This window comes from Heterocephalus glaber, unplaced genomic scaffold (assembly GCF_053883595.1).
Source record: "Heterocephalus glaber isolate CG9 unplaced genomic scaffold, H.glaber_assembly_v1.0 deba00001429, whole genome shotgun sequence".
NCBI lineage: Eukaryota > Metazoa > Chordata > Mammalia > Rodentia > Bathyergidae > Heterocephalus > Heterocephalus glaber.
In genome coordinates, this window is record NW_028258294.1 from 12252501 (window position 1) to 12275107 (window position 22607).

The 22607-nt window shown below is 35.7% G+C and overlaps 1 pseudogene; it reads left to right on the forward strand.

Annotated features, from left to right (window-relative positions):
• Positions 1-14492: 14492 nt before the first annotated feature.
• On the forward strand, positions 14493-14840 carry LOC147827886 (large ribosomal subunit protein eL30 pseudogene; annotated as a pseudogene).
• The last annotated feature ends 7767 nt before the right edge of the window (positions 14841-22607 follow it).

Here is a 22607-nt window from a genome sequence, read left to right on the forward strand (position 1 = left end):
AATGCAGATGTACCACAGGAATCTAAAAATATATAGATATATAAAACTACTTCACTAAATGGGCACTTAACCTGCTGGTCTACATAACACTGGAAATGAGTAGAGGTTGTAAACTCAAAGACATACATACTCTAACTGATAAAGTAGTTTCCCATAAGAGTAAAAGTTAACAATTCTGAAATTACTGTACAAGGATATTGGAATTGAACAATTAAGTAATAGATGATGAATGGTGAGCACAAGTTTCTCACCATTTGATTGGGATTACAGATAAACAATGAAAGGAACCTAGAATGATTCACATGTAATAGTTTAAACATGGGTATAAACTCATGTTTAGCTTACTATACATATATATGGATATATATATATATATATATCAAATGAAGATATATTCATATGTCTTCTCATTCTGTCAGAGTGAGAAGAGCCTAAAAACAATCACAGCCCAATAGCAATGAGCACACCCAGGGCCCAGATCTTGATTTCTGATGCCACTCTCCAGTAAAGGGAACTAGGGCTCCTTGGAGAAATGGATGATTCTAGGACTTGGGCAGAAAATATGAAAGATGACCATGGAACAACTTATAGTTCCAGAAGATAAGAAAGTGCTCAAAACAAAACAAAACCCCACACTGACAAGACCATGTCAAAGGGACACAGGGCTACTGAAAGGGCTCCCAGTGGCCAAAGTTGTAATGATTTGAGTAAAAAAATATAGTAGCATTTTAGCTCAAAGTATAAAATAAATACCCATGTGCACATTAATACAAATAATGGAATAAATAAATTGGCAAGAATAAACAAAACTCCTAATTAAAAAGACTCGAAATAATTTGTGTAGGTACACCACTCTAAAGGAGGGGGAGCCTAATGCACCACTGTCTATGCATAGCCATATGCCATGCCTTCTACTCCATCATTTCAAAAATATTTAAATATATATACTAATTTGTTTCACTTATACTACTAGTTTTTCTTAGTTCTTTGCAAAGAAAATTTTGTACTATTGTATGTTTGTTTATTCTTTATAAGAAATTTTTTGTCTTTGACTTGTACCCTGGGTAATATTTCACCCATTCTTTTAAGAGTATGATACACAATGCATTAACTATTGTTATTCTCTAATTATTGTATTATGAAATTTTTAAATGAAAGAATATTTTTAATATTTTATTTATTAATATGTATATGTATTACATTAAAATAAAAAACACTACAGGATTAAAAAGAAAAAAAACCCTTAAAAACACTTCCTCAACCCAGTGATCAGAGTTTACATTGATATCAATAATCCATAATGGCAAGTGAAATAAATCATACACTAAGCTTAAATATCACATAGTTTCTCTTTTATGAAAAACACAAAATACAAATAAAAAGCAAAATGAAAGATAGAAAATCAGAAATAGGGAAATAGATCTTATCAAATGGGAAGGAGACTGAGAGATGGAGGGAGGGGGGAAGAACGGAAAGGAAAGGGGATGAAAAAAGAATTAAGACATATTATGTACATGTACTAACTCCACACAAGAAATGCAATTATTATGTACTGCAAACATTCACTAGTAAAAATTAAAAAGTAATACTGATAATGATACTTGATATTATGTAATACAAAAGGCATTTTAACTCCTGAGTTCATCTTCTCCAAAACACATTACCCATTATAACATAAGAAGAGAAAACATAGGCAAACTACAATTGAGAGACGTTTTCCAAAATATCCACCTAAGTTCATTTTATTGCTGTACAGAATACTTGAGACTGGGTAAGCATAAGAAACAGAAATAGTCTTGTGGTTCAGGAGGCTGGAAAGAATAGCAAGAGCAGGAAAAATAGGGCCAAACTTGTCCTTTTATAAATGGCATCAACCCCACCTTTGTGTGGAGGCTTCATGGTCTAATCACCTGTTACGGTCTCACCTTTTAATACAGTTACAGTAGTGCTTAAATTTAAACATTATTTTGAAGGGACAAACAGTGAAACCATAGCAATATCTTACATGAGCTCCTTAAAAATGCTAGAGTTCTTGAAACAGGAAAGGTCTATGAAATTCCCATAGCCCAGAAGAGACATTAATCCTAAATATAATGTGGTATCCTGGATGGGAAACTAGAATACTAAAAGGATATTAGGGAGTGGGGCCAAGCGGTTGCAGCCTGACTGGGACCTGCTCCCTCTGGCTTGCTCCACCAGCTTGTGATCAAGACAGGCTTGCAACCAAAACAGGAGGCACAGGGGGACATAAAAGCCATTGTCCTGAGCTGCAGGAGTGAACAACAGAGAGAGGGCCTCTCTCAGGCTCCCGGATGAAAACAAGCCCACTGGAAAAGTGAAGAGAATCTCTGCAATAAAGGCACACCAGAACACCATGCTTGGTAAATTGGAAGGATCATCAGCTCCCATCGGAACCTGGACATTCTTCAGGGGAAAGGCAGCTGAAACCTGCAATAGAACCTTGCAGAGTGCAACCCTACAGGGGGACAGGGGGCTCAACTTGGGACTTGCAGCCAGAAATCTGCCTGAATCTCACGGGTCTGGGACTAGCTTACTGAGACTTATTAACTTATAACTGCACACTGTTGCCCATGTTGTCTATTGTGACAGCAGAGACATACCCTGAAGGAGGTCCTTCATTTTTAAAGGTGATAGATTAATAACTACCACAAATTGTCATTCTCTAAGATGTATTTGATGCTATGGTGTTGCTGATTGAATCACTTGGGCTAAGGTGTTGCGATTGATCTAATCAATTGTCCTTTCTGGTATAATGAAAATGAGATAGCCTCAGAGTCATTAGAGACTCAAAACCTAAAGACCAGCTATATCTTGAAGATACCTTTGAGAAGCAATCATTCCATACAGGTTCTACATATATCAACAAAGATACTTAACAATAAGCAACTTCAAAATATCAACCCAGGAACTAAACCAAGGGTGGTACCAAAAACAAAAATGAGAAGACATTTAAGCAAGGCACAAACTCAGACTTCCACCCTCCAAAAGGCAAATTCTGGGGGAAATGAGGTGGAAAAGTCTGATGATCAACCACCTGGACACCCTGAACTGATAGCACAGGAAGTAACAAAACAGATGAATGAGGCTCTAGGAAAATTCAAAGCAGAAATAATCTCCCAGATAACTACAGAGATGGTGAGCAGAGTGAAAGACATGATTAGAGGCTCTAGAACAGAAATGATAAAAAAAAAAATAGAGGAACTCAGAAACATGCTGGAAGCCAGGAATGCCCAGCATAAGAAAGAAATGGAAACCATGATTACTCAACATAAGAAAGAAATGGAATCCATGAAACACATTCAAACAGATATTCAGGAGATTAAAAACTCCACTAAAAGCATGCAGAGCAGATTAAGAGAATCTGAAGCTAGAATATCAGATCTAGAAGACAGGATTATGGTGAAGGACCATGAAAACAGAGATTTCTTAAAAATAGTAAGGGACCATGAGAAATCAATTCAGCAGCTCTTAGATGATGCAAAGAAGAATAACATAAGACTCATAGGAGTCCATAAAAAACAGGAGAAAGTACAATTGACATTAAAAAAAACAGTTCACAGAAGTAATAGTAGAAAACTTCCCAGACAGAGGTAGAGAATTGGACATACAGATAAGTAAGGCATATAGAACTCCACGCAGCCATGATAAAAAAAAATCTACACCTAGACATATAATAGTCAAGATTCCAGAAACCCAATAGAAGAATAAAATCCTACAGGCAGTTAGAGAAAAGAAACAAATCACCTACAAATGAAAGCCCATCAGAATCATGGCAGACTTTTCAACACAAACCCTCAACTCAAGGAGAGCCTGAAGTCAAGTATTTCGAGCCCTAAAAGAAAATAACTTCCAACCTAGAGTGTTATATCCTGCAAAATTATCTTTCAAAATCAATGGAGAAATTAGATACTTCCATGACAAAGAACACCTGAGAAATTTCATGAACACCAAACCAGCACTCCAAACAATTCTAAGCAATATCCTAGAAAAAGGCAATGAAGGTCACAACTAAATGAGGCCCAACAGAGGGAAGCCACCAGGCAAGGTAAGAAACTAAAGGGAAAGGGAGAAAAAGAAATAAGAGCCAACAAAAGTGAAACATAATGACAAGGATGAGTCAATATCTATCAATTTTAGCTATCAATGTTAATGGCCTCAATTCACTAATCAAAAGAAGTAGACTGACAGACTGGATTAGGAAACAAAATTCAGCAATATGCTGTATACAAGAAACACACCTAACTCAAAAAGAAATTCATAGACTGAAAGTAAAAGGATGGAAAATGGCTCTCCACGTGACAGGAACCCAGAAAAAAGCAGGGGTAGCAATATTATTTATAGACAAAGTAGATTTCAAACCAAAACTAATTAAGAGAGACAAAGATGGTCACTACATCCTTGTGAAGGGAACAATCCAAGAGGAAAGGATGAAAATCCTAAATATATATGCACCAAATATGAATGGCCCCCAACTATACAAAACAAATATTAATGGACATAAAAACCAAATAAGCACTAATACAATTGTAGTGGGGGACCTCAATATCCCACTAAAACAAATACACAGATCATCTAGACAAAAAATTAACAACGTAATTCAAGAACTGAACCAAGCTATTGAACAAATGGACTTAATAGATAGTTACAGAGTGTTCCACCCCACAAAATCAGAATACACATTCTTTTCAGCTGTATATGGGTCATTCTCCAAAATAGACCACATGCTAGCTCATAGGACATGTCTAAGTCAATGTAAAAGAATTAAAATTACCTCCTGTATATTATCAGACCATAGTGCAATAAAATTTAAGATCAATAACATGAGAAACTGTAAAACTCCCACAAACACCTGGAAATTGAAAAACACCCTCTGGAACAACCAATTCATAACAGAGGAAATTAAAGAACAAATTAGACAGTTTCTACAAGGAAGTGATAATTCCAGTACAACATAAAGGAATCTATGGGACACAATGAAAGCAGTTCTATGTGGGAAATTCATAGCAGGGAATGCCCATATTAGGAAAACAGAGAGAACTCAAATAAATAACCAAATGCAGAACCGCACACTCCTAGAAAAAGAAGAGCATAACAAATCCAAAGCTCATACAAGAGAGGAAATTATAAAGATCAGAGCAGAAATCAATGCAGTGGAGAATAAGAAAATGATAAAAAAAATCAATGAATCAAAGAGTTGGTTTTTCAAATGAATAAATAAAATTGATAAACCTTTAGCCAACCTTATCAAAAAATGAAAGAAAAGGCTCAAATCCATGCAAATAAGAATGAAAAAGGAGAAGTCACAACAGACCCAGCAGAAATCTAGAGGATCATCAATACCTACTTTAAGAACCTGTAAAATGGAAAACACAGAAGAAATGGACAGATTCCTGATACAAATGAATTGCCAAAGTTAAATGAAGAAGATACAGAAATTCTAAACACCCCAATTACAATGAGTGAAATTAAAAATGTAATAAAAACTTTACCAACAAAGAAAAGCCCAGGTCCTGTTGGCTTCACTGCTGAATTCTACAAGACATTTAAAGAAGGACTATCACTATTACTCTTTAAACTCATCAAGGAAATTGAAAGGGAAGCAAGACTTCCAAATTCATTCCTGGAAGCAAGTGTTACTTTGATTCCAAAACCAGGGAAAGACCCAACCCAAAAAGAGAACTACAGGCCAAACACCCTAATGAACATAGATACAAAAATCCTCAACAAGATACTGGCAAACAGAATACAGAGGGTCATCAAGAAGATCATACACCCTGACCAAGTTGGATTTCTCCCAGGGATGCAAGGATGGTTCAGCATTCATAAATCAATAAATGTAATACACTGTATTAAAAGAGTGAAGGACAAAAACCATATGATCATCTCAATAGATGCAGAAAAGGCATTCAACAAAATCCAGCACCCATTCATGATAAAAATCCTACAGAAAATTGGAATAGAAGTTCTTTATCTCAACCTGATTAAGGCTATCTATGAAAAACCAACAGCCAACATCATACTAAATGGTCAAAAAGTGAAAACTTTCACCCTAAAATCAGGAACAAGATAAGGATGCTCACTATCACCACTCCTGTTCAATATAGTTCTGGAAACATTAGCCACAGCAATTATAAAAGAGAAAGAAATAAAAGGAATAAAGATAGGAAAGGAAAAAGTTAAACTGTCATTATTTGCTGACAATATAATACTTTACATAGAAGACCCAAAAAACTCCGCCAAAAGACTACTAGACTTAATTGACAGATTCAGTAGAGTAGCTGGATACAAGGTCAACACTCAAAAAACAATACCCTTCTTGTACACAAATAACAGATTCACTGAGAGAGAAATTAGTTAGCATCCAAAAATAATGAAATATCTAGGAATCAATCTAACAAAGGAAGCAAAAGACCTCTACACTGAAAAAAAAAAAAAAGATTGAAGAGGATATAAGAAAATGGAAAGACATCCCTTGCTCCTGGGTAGGAAGAACCAATATAGTGAAAATGGCCATATGTCCAAAACTACTATATAGATTTAATGCAATGCCAATTGACATTCCAGCAATATACTTCACAGAACAAGAGAAAACAATAAAAAAATTCATTTGGAACCAGAAGAGACCTAGAATAGCTAAAGGAATTCTAAGCAACACAGACATGGCTGGGGGTATCACAATCCCCAACTTGAAGCTATACTACAAAGCTACTGTGATAAAAACAGCAAGGTATTGGCAAAGAAACAGACCTTAGGATCAGTGGAACAGATTAGAAGATGCAGAGACAACTAGAGACCTACTCAGACACCTCATCTTTGACAAAGGAGCCAACCACCCTCATTGGAGGAAAGATAGCCTATATAATAAATGGTGGAAAAACTGGATTTCAACCTGCCAGAGATTAAAACTAGACCCATGCCTATCACCATGCACTAAACTAAGATTGAAGTGGATTAAAGATCTTAATATTAAGACACAAACACTAAACTTGCTGGAAGATAAGTTAGGTAGAATACTTGAAGATATTGGCATAGGAAAAGACTTTATGAACAAAACCTCAATAGCACGGGAACTAGTAGAAAGAATCAAAACTGGGATTGCATCTTAGTAAAAAGCTTCTGCACTGCAAGAGAAACCACCAACAGAGCTAACAGACTACCTACAATGTGGAAAAAAATTTTTAGCAGCTGTAACTCAGACAAAGGACTACTATCTAGAATATATAAAGAATTGAAAAACATCATACCCCCCAAATTCAAAGACCCAATTCAAAAATGGGCATCTGAAATGAACAGACATTTCTCAGACAAAGAAGTAAAAGCAGCAAAGAAACGTATGAAAAAATGTTCAACATCACTGGTCATTCTAGAGATGCAAATCAAAACAACACTGAGATTCCACCTCACCCCAGAAAGAGTGGTTTGTATCAAGAAATTAACCAATAACAAATGTTGGTGGGGGTGTGGAGAGAAAGGAACACTTCTCCATTGTTGGTGGGAGTGCAGACTGGTGCAATCACTGTAGAAATCCATATGGAGATACCTCAAAGAACTAGGACTAGAGGTCCCATTTGACCCAGCTATTTCCCTACTGGGTATCTTCCCCAAAGAATTAAAAGAATCATACCACAGTGATATATGTGCACCTATGTTTATAGTGGCACAGTTTGTAATAGCTAAGGTTTGGAAACAGCCCAAGTGCCCATCAACTGGAAACTGGATAAAGAAGATGTGTTTTTTTATAAAATGGAGTACTAGTCAGCCATAAAAAATGAGAAACTAGAGTCATTTATAGGTGAAGGGATGCATATTGAGACCATACTCTTAAGTGAAATAAATAGGACACATATGTGTAAATACCGAATAGTATCTCTTAGTGTGAGAAACTGAGAGTGTACATAAGGGTTAAAAGGATTAATAACTAATAATTGATACTTTGAAATAGGAAAAGTTCCAAAGGAGTTGGGGTGGTGGGAGGAGATGGGGAAAGGAAAGACTGGAAAGGAAAAATTATGAGAAAAGAAAAGAAAAATGGACATGAAGTCTATGTAAATAGGGAAGGGTGGAGGGGTGAACGGTGCACAAGTAATGGGGAAAAAATAAGAACCAAGATACATCATGTACAGGTACAAGCACCCAATGATAAATGTAAACGTATTGTATACCTGAAATGTACCAATAAAAGAATTTAAGCAAAAAAAAGGATATTAGGTTTAAAATTAATGAATTCTGGATTATCCATGATATTTAGCTGATAATAATATTGTTTGGATAATTGTGAAAAATGTCCAGTATTAATGTAAAATAATAAGGGAAACTGAGTGTGAGGTATATAGCTTCAAAATCATTCTGTAAATCATAAGCTATTTTAAAATAAAGATATTTTAAAAATTATCCATCCTACATTGGACAAATGTTGGTATGCTTTTGCATTTGCTGGGAAGCACTTCAAATAAAGTACCAAGCAAAATAAATGTGGTTCATGCCCTCTGAGAGCTTACGGTCTAATTTGAAGCAGTGATATTCTAAATAAGCACAAAAATATAGGGAGCAGAACCCCTGTTAACAACTTTATAAAGTCTAATGGCTGCAGAAGCTAAGGCAATATCCTGAGACTGGTCACAAAGGAGAACTATCATATCCTTTCTAGGCCTCACAGGCACAGATGGACTCTTAACCCAGATGGCAACCATTTGTATTGATGATAAAGGGGACTCTATGGAAGATGTTGCTGGGTAGGACATGACTGTATCCATTAAAATCAAAAGAACCAGGATTAATTTAATATTATTCTCTCCTATTAATCATATCCATTCTTTGAGCTACATTTCTTTCACCAATAAAATTCAGGTAATAATACTTACCTTACAGAGCTGGTATGAAGATTAAATGTAATTGCATAAACTGCCAAGTGAAATTAATGTCTACTCTGAGTGGCTTAGCTGCAACCATACACAAATCTGTTCACTTATCCTAGGCCATGTCCTATTGCAATATGCCATACATCCTTTTCTTTGGGAGACCACAGAGCACAAGCTTGCCAAAGATAGTTTCTTGCCCCCTCCATATTCTCTATCCTTAAGAGGTCTTGTCTCTCCACATCTGACTTCCTTTTCTATAAAAGCCTAGTGTTCAATGATGCTGTAACTCAATGGACTTGCTCAAGACAAAAAAATTATGTTCCTAGTTGCTTTGCTTCCACAGGAGAAAACCCAATTTGTCTCACAGAGGGTGAAAACAACTGCATCTAATTTATTTTTTAAAGCAGAGAATATGCTGTATAGAAAGAGAAAAAAAAAGAATTTATTTCCACTTATAATCTAAATCCTATGTCACTAATTTTTACACCATTAATTTAGAATTTTTGACAATTCTGACAAAATTTATGCACTTTCATTGAATAAAAATAAAAGCTAGCAGCTTCAGTGCAATATATTTAGCATTATATTTTTACATTAATTGACTTATTAGAAACAAATACATGTTAAATTATATTAAATGTATAAAAGCACAATTTTTTAGACTTTTTTAATGTATTGGCCAATTTAGCTATAATCATTCTGTATTAGTACAACGAAGCCTGTTATAACTGGATTCAAATGGATAAACAAAAACCATGTAGAAAATGTTTGTAAAAAAAGGTCATTAGGACAAAAATGAAAGAACAATGCTTAGACCATCAAATAAGAGGATGTCTGTAGGTGAACAGTCATCAGCTAGTCATGAAATATATTAAGGTTCCAAATTTAAACACTATCTAGTAGTTTGAAAGCTAACATTGCCTGGTTAATCTTAGTTTTAATTAAATTCAAGTGATAAAGCCTAGTATGTATTGAAAATATGGGTATCTTAACATCTTCACCAGTTCTTTAGCAAAGACAAAGCTAAACATGATCCTTGCCTTCACTCTCTTTATTCTAAAATCCAGCTGAATTAATAACTACATAGCTAAATGCATCATTGATAAATTTGGATGTTTATCCTTAACATAAGCCTAGACATCAGTTTGCTATAAAGGTAGTATATCCAAAGAAGGAGATAGCATCTGTATCAAAAACTAAAAAGACTCCCCAGCCCAGAGGAGGGGGCTTCCAGGCTACCATCTGTCCTGCTGCTCCCAGCACAGAGGAGGTGAGCCTCGTGGGCACCAAAAGCAACCCCCCCACCCCGGGTTGAAATGAGAAGAAATGTAGACAAGTCTCAAAACCACACTTCCAGGTCACCTACAGCAACCCCAAAGGGAAATGAGATGGAACACTCTGATACTCAACCACCTGGACTCCCTGAACTGGCAACAAAAGAGGATCTGGAAAAAATGAAATCAGAAATAATTTCTCAGACAACAGCAGAGATTGTGCCCATAGTGCAAGACATGATTAATAAATCTAGAGAGGAGCTTAGGAACATGATGGAACCCCAACATAGGAAACAAATGGAATCCATAAAACAGATGCAAAGAGATTTCCAGGAGATTAAAAACTCCATTGAAAGTCTACACAGCAGAATGAGCCAATGTGAGGACAGAATTCCAGATATAGAAGACAAGATTGCAATTAGTGACCAGGAAAAGAAAAATTGCTTCAAAATTGTAAGAGACCATGAGAAATCAATCCAGCACCTGCTAGATGATGCCAAGAAGAATAACATAACAAAGACTGGAGTCAACAAAGAAACAGGAGAGAGTACAGATGACATAAAAAAAAAATGTTCACAGAAGTAATGGCAGAAAATTTCCCAAGCAGGGGAAAAGAACTTGACATACAGATAAGTGACTCAAAATAGCCTTGATCAAAAAAACCTAAACATAGGCATATAATTGTTAAGATTCCAGAAACTCAACAGAAGAACAAAGTTCAACAAGTAGTTAGAGAAAAAAAACAAATCACATACAAAGGAAAGCCCATCAGAATCACAGCAGATTTCTCAACACAAACCCTCCAAGTAAGAAGAGCTTGGAGTGATGTATTCCAAGCTCTAAAGGAAAACAGTCTCCAACCCAGACTGATGTACCCTGCTAAACTATCTTTCAAAATTGATGGAGAAATAAGATACTTTCATTACACAGAGCACTTTAGGAACTTTGGGAATACCAAACCAGCACTCCAAAACATTTTAGACAATATCCTAGGAACAGCCTATGAGGATCACAACAGAAGGAAGCCCAGCAGAATGAACCCATTGGGCACGACCAGAAATTAAATGTAAAGGGGGAGAATCCAACAAAAAGAAAAAGTCATGACAAGGATAAATCAATGTGAAGCAGTTATAACCTTCAAAGTTAAAGGTCTCAATTCACCAATCAAAACAAATAGACTGGCAGAATGGGTCAAGAAACAAAACCCAAGAACATGCTGAGTACAAGAAACACACTTAATTCAAAATGAAACTCATAGACAGAAAGTTAAAGGGTGGAAAACAATACTCCATGCAACAGGAATCTGACAAAAAGCCAGAGTAGCTATACTCTTTGCAGATCAAGTAGATTTCGAACCAACACTGATTAAGAGAGACGAAGAAGGACACTACATCCTTGTAAAGGGAACAATCCAACAGGAAGAAATGACAATCATAAATATCTATGCACCAAACACTAGTGCACCCAACTATATAAAACAAATACTAACAGACATGAAAAGTCATATATGCACTAATACAATTGTAGTCAGGGACCTCAATACCCCACTGTCACAAATAGATAGATCAACTATACAAAAATTAAGGAATGAAATGCTAAAACTCAATCGAATTCTTGAACAAATGAACTTAACAGATGTTAAAGAGTCTTCCACCCCACAAAATCAAAATACACTTTCTTCTCAGCTGCACATGGGTCATTCTCCAAAACAGACCACATACTCATAGAACATGTTTAAGTAAGTGCAAAGGAACTGAGGTTATCCCCTGTATATTATCAGACCATAGTGTGATGAAATTGGAGATCCATAGCAAAAGAAACTGCAAAAACTTCATAAATACATGGAAATTGAACAACACACTTCTGAATAACCAATGGGTCACAGAAGAAATTAAAGAAGAAATCAGACAGTTTCTTCAATTAAATAAAAATGACAATACAACATATCGTAATCTATGGGACACAATGAAAGCAGTCTTACGAGGGAAATTCATAGCAGTGAATACATATATTAGGAAAACAGAGCAAGCCCAATTAAACAACCAGATGATGAACCTCAAGATCCTAGAAAATGAAGAGCAGGACAAATGCAAAGCTCATACAAGGGAGGAAATTATAAAGATCACAGCAGATATCAATCCAATGGAGACTAAGAAAACAGTACAAAAAATCAATGAAGCCAAAAGTTGGTTCTTTGAAAGAATAAACAAAATTGACAAACCCTTAGCCAAACTTATCAGAAAAAGGAAAGAAAAGGCCCAAATCCATGCAATTAGGAAAAGGGTGAAATTACAATGGACCCAGAAGAAATCCAGAAGATCGTCAATACCTACTTTGAGAACCTGTACACCAATAAGATGGAAAACACAGAAGGAATGGACAGATTCCTAGATACATATGAATTACCAAAGTTGAACGAAGAAGACCTAAACATTCTAAATAACCCAATATCAACCAATGAAATTGAAAACATAATTAAAAACTTACAAACTAAGAAAAGCCCAGGTCCTGATGGCTTCACTACTGAATTCTAAAAGACATTTAGAGAGGAACTACTGCCACTACTGTTTAAACTCTTCAATGAAATTGAAAGGGAAGCAATAGTCCTGAATTCACTCCTTCAAGCAAGTATCACCTTGATCCCCGAAGCAGAGAAAGGCCCAAACAAAAAAGAGAACTATAGGCTAATCTCACTAATGAACATAGATGCGAAAATCCTTAATAAGATACTTGCAAACAGAATGCAGAAGATCATCAAGAAGATCATACACCCTGACCAAGTGGGATTCATCCCAGGGAGGCAGGGATGTTTCAACATATGCAAATCAATCAATGTAATACACTATATCAACAAAGCCAAGAACAAAAACCATATGATTATCTCCATAGATGCAGGAAAAGCATTTGACAAAATCCAACATGCATTTATGATAAAAACCCTACAAAAAATTGGAATAGACAGTCTCTACCTCAATCTGATAAAAATCATCTATGAAAGACCAACAGCCAGTATCATACTAAATGGTCAAAAACTGAAATCCTTCACACTAAAATCAGGAACACGACAAGGGTGTCCACTATCACCACTCTTGTTCAATGTTGTCTTGGAAACATTAGCCACAGCAATTAGACAAGAGAAAGAAATAAAGGGAATAAAGATAGGAAATGAAGAAGTCAAATTGTCATTATTTACAGATGACATGATCCTCTATATAGAAGACCCCAAGAATGCCACCAAAAGTCTTCTAGACTTAATAACCAAATTCAGTAGAGTAGCTGGATACAAGGTCAACACACAAAAATCAATAGCTTTCCTCTACATGAACAACAGACTTACTGAGAGAGCAATAGGGCAAACAATTCCTTTCACAATAGCATCCAAAAAACTGAAATACCTAGGAATCAACGTAACAAAAGAAATCAAAGACCTTTTCCCTGAAAACTATAGCACTCTGAAAAGAGAGATTGAAGATGATATCAGAAAATGGAAAGACATCCCCTGCTCCTGGGTAGGAAGGATCAACATAGTGAAAATGGCCATACTTCCAAAACTGCTATATAGATTCAATGCAATCCCAATTGAAATCCCAGCAGCATACTTCACAGACCTTGAGAAAACAATCCAAAAATTCATTTGGAATAAGAGACTCAGAATATCAAAAGCAATTCTAAGTAGCAGAGACATGGCAGGGGGTATCACAATCCCTAACTTGAAACTATTCTACAAAGCTACTGTGATAAAAGCAAGTGGTACTGGCAAAGAAACAGACCTGAGGACCAGTGGAACAGATTAGAAGATGCAGAAACAACTCCAGACACACTCAGTCATCTCATCTTCGATAAAGGAGCCAAACACCCTCACTAGAGGAAAGATAGCCTCTTTAATAAATGGTGCTGGAAAAATTGGGCTTCAACTTGCCAAAGATTAAAACTAGACCTATATCTTTCACCATGCACTAAACTAAAATCAAAATGGATTAAAGATCTAAATATTAAAATAGAAACTCTGAACCAGTTGGAACAAAGGTTAGGTAGAACTCTTGAAGACGTTGTAGGAAAAGATTTTATGAACAAAACCTCAGTTGCCCGTGAACTGCCACAAACAATCAACAAGTGGGATCTCTTCTTATTAAAAAGCTTCTGCACAGCAAGAGAAACCACCAGCAGTGTGAAGAGACAACCCACAATGTGGGAAAATCTTTTCACCTGCTGTTCCTCAGAAAGGCGTATTATCTTGAATCTATAAAGAACTTAAAAAGATCAGACCTCCCTTTCTCGCTCCCCAGCCATCTTGGTGGCTGCTTTTGATTGGGGGCCATCCCACACCTATGGCAGAAAGATGGTGGCTGCAAAGAAGATGAAAATATCTCTGGAGTCCATCAACTCTAGACTCCAACTTGTTATGAAAAGTGGAAAGTACGTGCTGGGGTACAAGCAGACACTGAAGATGATCAGACAGGGGAAAGCGAAATTGCTCATCCTTGCCAAAAACTGCCCTGCTTTGAGGAAATCTGAAATAGAGTACTATGCCATGTTGGCCAAAACTGGTGTCCATCACTACAGTGGCAATAATATCAAACTGGGCACAGCATGTGGAAAATACTACAGAGTATGCACACTGGCATTCAGTGATCCGGGTGATTCTGATATCATTAGAAGCATGCCAGAACAGACCAGTGAAAAATAAACCATGCAAAATTTTTCATTAATAAAATTTGCCAGAGCTTGTTTTTTTTTTAAAAAAAAAAAAAAGATCAGACTTCCCAAATTTAAAGACCCAATTGAAAAATGGGCATCTGAAATGAACAGACATTTCTCAGACAAAGAAGTAGAAATAGCAAATAAATATATGAAAAAATGTTCAACATCACTGGTCATTCAAGAGATGCAAATCAAAACAATGCTAAGATTCCACTTCACTCCAGAAAGAATGGCTGATATCATGAAATCAACCAGTAACAAACACTGGCAGGGATGTGGGAAAAGAGGAACCCTGCTCCACTGCTTGTGGGAGTGTAGACTGGTGCAAGCACTGTGGAAATCAGTATGGAGATACCTCAAAGAACCAGGACTGGAAGTCCCATTTGACTCTGCTATTCCACTGCTGGGGATCTTCCCCAAAGAATTAAAAGAATCATACCACAGTGACATATGTGCACCTATGTTCATAGCAGCACAATTTGTAATAGCTAAAACTTGGAAGCAGCCCAAATGCCCATCAACTGGACACTGGATCAAGAAAATGTGGGGTTTTTTTAATAAAATGGAGTACTACTCATCTATAAAAAATGAGAAATTGGAGACATTTATAGCTAAATGGATGTACACTGAGATGATACTCTTAAGTGAAATAAATAGGACACACATGTGTAAATACAGAATAATTTTTCTACTGTGAGAAACTGAAAGTTTAAATAAGGACAAAAAGGTATAATAGATAATGTGAAATAGGAAGAAAAGGGGCAAAGGGGAAGGGGAAGTGGGAGGGGTAGGGGAAAGGAAAGAAGGGAATGGAATTACTATGAGAAAATGAAAAAATGGGGACAAAGTCTTTATAAATAGGGAGGAATGGAGGGGTTGAAAGGAGGGCAGGGGAATAGAGAAAAATAAGAACCAAGAGAGATTATGTAAAGGTGAAAATTTCCAATGATGAATGTCATTGTATTGTATACCTAAAATGTACCAATGATTAAAATGAATAATTGATAACGCAAAATAGGAAGAAAATGTCCAAAGAGGTAGGAGAAGTGGGAGGGTAGGGGAAAGGAAAAAAAGGAAAGGAAAAATTATGAAAAAATTTAAAAAAGGAAACAAAGTCTTTATAAATAGGGAAGGGAGGGCAGAGAATGGGGAAAAAATAAGAACCAAGATACATCATGTAAAGGTACAAGTTCCCAATGATAAATGTAAATGTAGTGTATACCTAAAAGGTACCAGTGAAAGAATTTAAGGGAAAAAAAATACTAAAAGACTACCAGGAAGATTCTGATGGAAAAATGCATTTTTACATTATTTATTAGTGTCTGAATACATATTTGACTTTGCCAAAAATCTGCATTATTCAAATACATCTTTGTTAGTTCTCTACTAATTTTAACTTGAGTATTATTTGAAATGTTTCTTATAGCACTTCCAAAATTATTATAAAAAGGATTCAAATGTAAAAAATTGTACAAGCCTATTTTCTATTGAGAAAGTGTTATAAAACTTTCAATTTACTTTGGCTTATTTTTATTAATGATCTCTACATTTTATAAGACTTCATATTCTTTCAATGACTTTTTATAACACCTCATCACTGATCTGCTTTTTAGATGATGAATAATTTTAGAGATACTAAAGGTCTGAGGCAAAGTCCTTTGGGACTTACGGGCAAAGTGACAGATCAGGGCCAAATTGCAGTTCTCTTTGCTAAAATACCTGCTATAGTTTGGATCTGAAATGTCCCTGAAAGCTTCAGTGTTTGGCACTATTGGAAAGTTGCAGAACCTTTAAGGGGAAGAGCCCAATGGGAGGTCTTATGTCACATGTGGGCATGCCCTTAAACAGGATTGTGGGACACAACTTTTTCTCCCTCTTTTCTTCCCAGCCACCCTAAGTCTAGCAACTTCTGTCGTGTGCTCCTACTGTGATATACCAAATGGAACATATACCAAATGGGCCAAAAACCATGAACTGAAATCTCCAAAACTGTGAGCCAAAACAAACTTTGACCTTTTAAAGCTGTTTGTCTCAAGCACTTGTTATAATAATGGAAATGTCACTAATGCAATGTCCCTTATATTTGCAAATTAGGGGTAGATTTGCCATGAGAGTGGTATATTTCAATTCAAAGGACAGATTTCAATTCAAGTGTTTATAAAACATAACTTAAGTGACTGAGAATTTTAAACTCTGAAATACCAGAGAAAAAAAATCAAATTATCAAACAATAGGAAGAACAAGTTCTAGCGCTCTACAGAACATTAAGGTGACTACTGATTACAAGAAGTTTTTATATGTCATCTAAAGAAGAGACAAATTCAGATTCCCAACACAAAGAAATGTAAATATTTAAGGAGAAAGAAATGATAATTACCCTGATTTATCATTGCACAATATATATGTGCATCATATCTTACACTGTACACCACAAATACATATAATTCTGTTAATTAAAATAATTTAAAACAAACAAAAACTATTTAATCAATGCTAACATCAAGTCATATTAGAGAAACCAGTTGAGTCTGCAATATTTAATTAATCTGAGAAAATGTAAGCTATAACTAGTGATAGAGTGTTCAGGGTCAATATTAGGAATTCTAAAAAAATTAAAAGATTCAGAACATAACAAGATAATTATGTTTAGAAACAGAAGCACCACTGCTTCCTGCCAGGCTTTTTTCATTTAATTCTTTTTGTTGGAAATGGCAGGCACTAATTTAAACCTGCTTAAGCAACACAAAAATTTATGACAAAGATGCCATGCTGCCTGAGAATTCAGGATTATGTGTCTGGGGATTATGACTGTTTCCAAGATCTTTTCATTGAAACTTTCTAAGGAAAAAGAAAATGATTGGAGTAAAGAGGAAACAGCTAGAAGCAGGACTCAGTGGGTAGAAAAATCTGTATCAAAAAATTAAACAGACTGCCAAGAAGATTCTGAGTGCACAAAGCTGCTCTCTAAGGACCCCCACACTAAGTGGGAAGACTCAAGCAAAGACAAGCATTGAAAAATTACTGTAGTTTTATAAATGAGGGCAAAGGAGCCAGCAAATGCTAGGCATTATGTTAATGTGACATCCTTTCTTCCAACAGACCGATGAGGCCTGAGGACATGAGTTACACATATTCTGGGAGTGTGATACAAAAGAGAGAGGGGGAATTCTCCACACACCAGTGGTGAACACAATATGAAATTTCTGCACCAAGCTGCCCACATCCGTGGCTTTGGCACAGTGAAGTAGCTTCAGTACTGGGGAAAGCAGGGACCAGGAGGTAGGAAGGTGCCAAGGCAAGAACCCTGGGCAGCAGCATCTGCTTCTTTGGCACTGGGAAATTTGGCAGCAGACCTTACTCTCTCCAGCAAAGCTGGGGCTGGAAAGATGTAAAACGATAGCTTTTGTATATATGTTCTGGTAAAATACTTTGAGAATAATTCAGAAGTAATGAGTAAAGATTTAATGAAGTCTGGGATGAATGAGGCTGAGCCAAAGAAACATATTTGTTCTGTTATTCTGACCCTGTTATTTTTATCCCTTACCTATTGTGGCTTAAGAAACATGTTTACACATTACTAGAAATAAGTGAGAATATCTCTCTATGTCTGTGAAATTACCGGCATATTGCCATTTTAGCATACTTGTTCCTGGTTCTTAGTGGTAGGGGAGTTGTTTTGTATATTTGTCTGCCAGTACTTGAACTCCTGATACACTGTAGCAACCCATGAAACCTCCACTATTTATGAGAGTACCCTTAATCCCTTCCATGTTGATCTATTCTCAGTACAGCATTCTACTCTTGACATTAATCAAGATGTCAGGAAGTAATGCATTATGGGAGAAAGCAACAAGGAACTTTTGAAGCCCAGAATACGTGTATGGCATTAATTTTTATAAACATGTCATATTTTATAATGCTTTCCTAGAAACCTAATACATTACAATGAATGTATATAAGAGTTGATCATTGCATAAACTCTACAATGAATTCATTTATAAGGCAAATAATTAACCCTCATTAATTTTCTTGGCAGATTTGCTTCCATAGAAGGTTTTCAGAAAGAGAATAGCACAGCAGTGAAAAATTGTATTTTAAGTCAAATAGACTAAGAAACGATCAATTGTTATCTGCAGTTAACTGCCTGTGTCATCTTAAGCACATTTTCTTAGATTTACTGGACCTATTTTCTCATCCATAAAGTGGGGCTGTTATTATTACTATTCTCTCAATTTATTGAGTAGCTATGTTAAGAATTTGTACATACCATAGCATATATATGTGTGCGTGTGTATATATATATATATGTATATATATATATATGAAAAGGCAATGATCTTGTAGACTGCCATCCTGTCCAACTTACTGTGAGCAAATTAAAGACAAGAACACATACACATACATACACACACACATGGAATGTTTTATATTTCTCTCCACATATACACTCCTACATCTACATCTGTAAATACACATTTGGAAACCAAGAATAATGTTTGGAAACAAAAAATAATATGTTTCCAAAGAAAATAGCATTTATAGAATTTTTAAATATATATACAAGAATAAAAGGAAAAATGCTTCACAGTCAAGATAATTGTCACAATTTTCAACATTCTAGATAAGAATTTAAGTTTACACTTTTAAGCCATTTAAAAATTTTTTCTGATATTAGCATCTTAGCCTGCTAATACTACCCAGAGAAAGTTAACAGTTTCACTTCCATTATAAAAGTGAAAAATTAAATGAATGAAATACACCTTTCCCATATTTAATTCCTCCATTTCTGTGAAAACCCAATCAATTGGCCAACCAGTACTTACCAAAGGTGAAACATATGAGGTAAAATCTTAATGAATGTTTCCGCACACTCATTGGAATAATACACATAAATTCAAAATAATCATATTTTTGATAATTTTATTAATCCTTAAAATTTAAAAATGCTCAAAATAAAAATGAATTCCAAGAGTTGCTTTCTGTAGCCATTTTTTCTTTTATAACATACAGTCACACAGATGACCATTAGTTGCTGTTTGAGGTTCAATATTTTTGTATTTGCAGTTGCAAAATGATCCTTAAGTCTGCTGAAAACCAATGTGCTCAATTGCAAGGTTTTTTCCCAAGAGGAAAATTAGAATAAATTGTGTATGGTAAAAATCACTGATTTGCATTTAGTGACCTTAGCTGATTTTCTACACTAATGTGGAAAAATTGTAGGAAATCATTTCTGGAACACATTCATCATCAAGTTTGCAAAAAGATAACTGTTTAAGGGGCTTAAAGAAACCAAAACATAAGTTGGAAAGATATGTTCCTCAAAGTTGGGAATTCTTTGTGTCAGACAAATATGTCAGATTATCTCCATATAGGACATTAATTCTTATTTTTAGATTCTCATTAAACTCTGGAAAGCAGGTATCTGCATAAACTAAAATTTCACTGACAAACATGTTCTGCAAATAGATAGAAATTATATTTCTCCTTAATTATTAGTAATGCTTACCTCACAGGCAGAATTTTAAAAATATTTTAATAATAAGATTTTTAAAAGCTCTAATTTCACTACAGTTCAAATGGTCAAATCCTGTTCTTCCAAATGTAGTATGAAAGAAAAACAATAACTCTTTAGCAAAATATTGATTTAGTACCTGCCACTGTACTACCATTGATCTGTACTGTTTCAAATCAAATGATAGAGTTTGAGATTTAGATATCATCTCACAGATTATCATCCTGACCAATCTACTTATTTTTTTTTGTATTAAATTCTTTTATTGGTACATTGTAGGTATACAACGCAATTACATTTCTCATTGGGAATTGTACCTTTATATAATGCATCTTGGTTCTTATTTTTTCCCCATTCCTAGCCCTCCCTTCACGCCCTCCACCCTTCCCTATTTACAAAGACTTTATTTCCATTTTTTCGATTTCTCAGCATTTTTTCCTTTCCCTTCTTTCCTTTCCCCTGCGCCTCCCACTACCCCTACCCCTTTGGACCTTTTATTCCTATTTTACACTATCAATTATTCATTCTAATCATTGGTACATTTTATGTATACAATATAATGACATTCATCATTAGAAATTTGCACCTTTACATAGTCTCTCTTGGTTCTTGTTTTTCACCTTTGCCCAGCCCTCCCTTCAACCCCTCCAGCCCTCCCTATTTACAAAGATTTTGTTCCTATTTTTCCATTTTCTCATATTAATCCCATTCCCTTCTATCCTTTCCCTTAGCCCTCCCACTTCCTTCCCCTTTGCCCCTTTTCTTCCTATTTCACATGACCTATTATACATTTAGTCCTTATTTACACTTTCAGTTTCTCACACCAGAGAAACTATTCAGTATTTACACATCTGTGTCCTATTTATTTCACTTAAGAGTATTGCCTCAATGTGCATCCACTTAGCTATAAATGTCTCTAATTTCTCATTTTTTATGGCTGAGTAGTACTCCATTTTATAAAAAAAACCCACATTTTCTTTATCCAGTCTCCAGTTGATGGGCATTTGGGCTGTTTCCAAGTTTTAGCTATTATAAACTGCGCTGCTATGAACATGGGTGCACATATATCACTGTGGTATGATTCTTTTAATTCTTTGGGGAAGATCCCCAGCAGTGGAATAGCGGGGTCAAATGGGATTTCCAGTCCTAGTTCTTTGAGGTATCTCCATACTCAATCTACTTATTTTAAAGTGAGCAAGTGAATACCCAGAGCTGTCTCTCTTATAGATTTTATTGCATCAGAAACCAAAAAGCCAAGTTTTATGAGCAGTCTTAACTCACGGGAATATAAATGGTAAAACTTTGGGGGAGTTCCCCAATAACTGATACTGCATGTGCTGCACTGAACACATCCCATGCTGTTTTATAGCCTACACTTTCCCACAGTGAGTAGAAGGCTCTCTTAAAGTATCACTCTGGCTCCATAACATTTTGCAGTCACTTCCACATTTTGAATTTTACAACTGAATGTTGTTCCTTTAATGTTAACCTCACTCTTCATCCAAAGCTCTCTTTCTCTTCATCCTAGCACAGGCTATGCTTACGAGCCTAAGAGCTTGAGAGAAGTGTGAGGAAACAAAATAAGGTTGTTGTCTTCTCTGTCCTTGCCCCTCCCCATACTGCTTTCCATTCTCCTCTGATGTTAGGTCAGAAAAGGAGCTATGGGAGAAGAGACCACATCTTATCTTGTGCACCTGCCCATGATGGGTCTTCCATTCCTCTCCTATTGGTGGCCTTTGCATTTCTGCCAAACATGGGCAAGCTAATAACACCTCCAAATAGCTTTGGACCTCTCCTTTTTTCTATTCACACTTCATTTCTTGATGATCTCACTAGTTTGGTGATTTTTTTATAATATTCACATATTAAAATCTCACAATTTTCAACTGTCTGATCATTCTCTCTACGTGACTGTTCACTGGGCATCTCAAGCTAGTATGTCCACACAGCATTCTCCATCAGAAGTCTTCCCCAGTGCAGTTAATGGCAACTACTACTTTCTAGTTATTCAAGCTAAAGTTTGGAGACATTTTTATTCCTTTTTCCTCTTGCCTCACATCTCCACAGTCCTAACATTTCTATCTTTAAATTTAAATCCAGAATCCAAATTCTTCTTACCATCTTCACTGCTGTTATCTTCTTCACTGCTGTTATCTTCTTCCCTGCCATCATCAGCTCTAGATCAGATTATTGCAATGGTCTTCTAACAGATTTGCCTGCTTTAACCCTATTTCCACATTC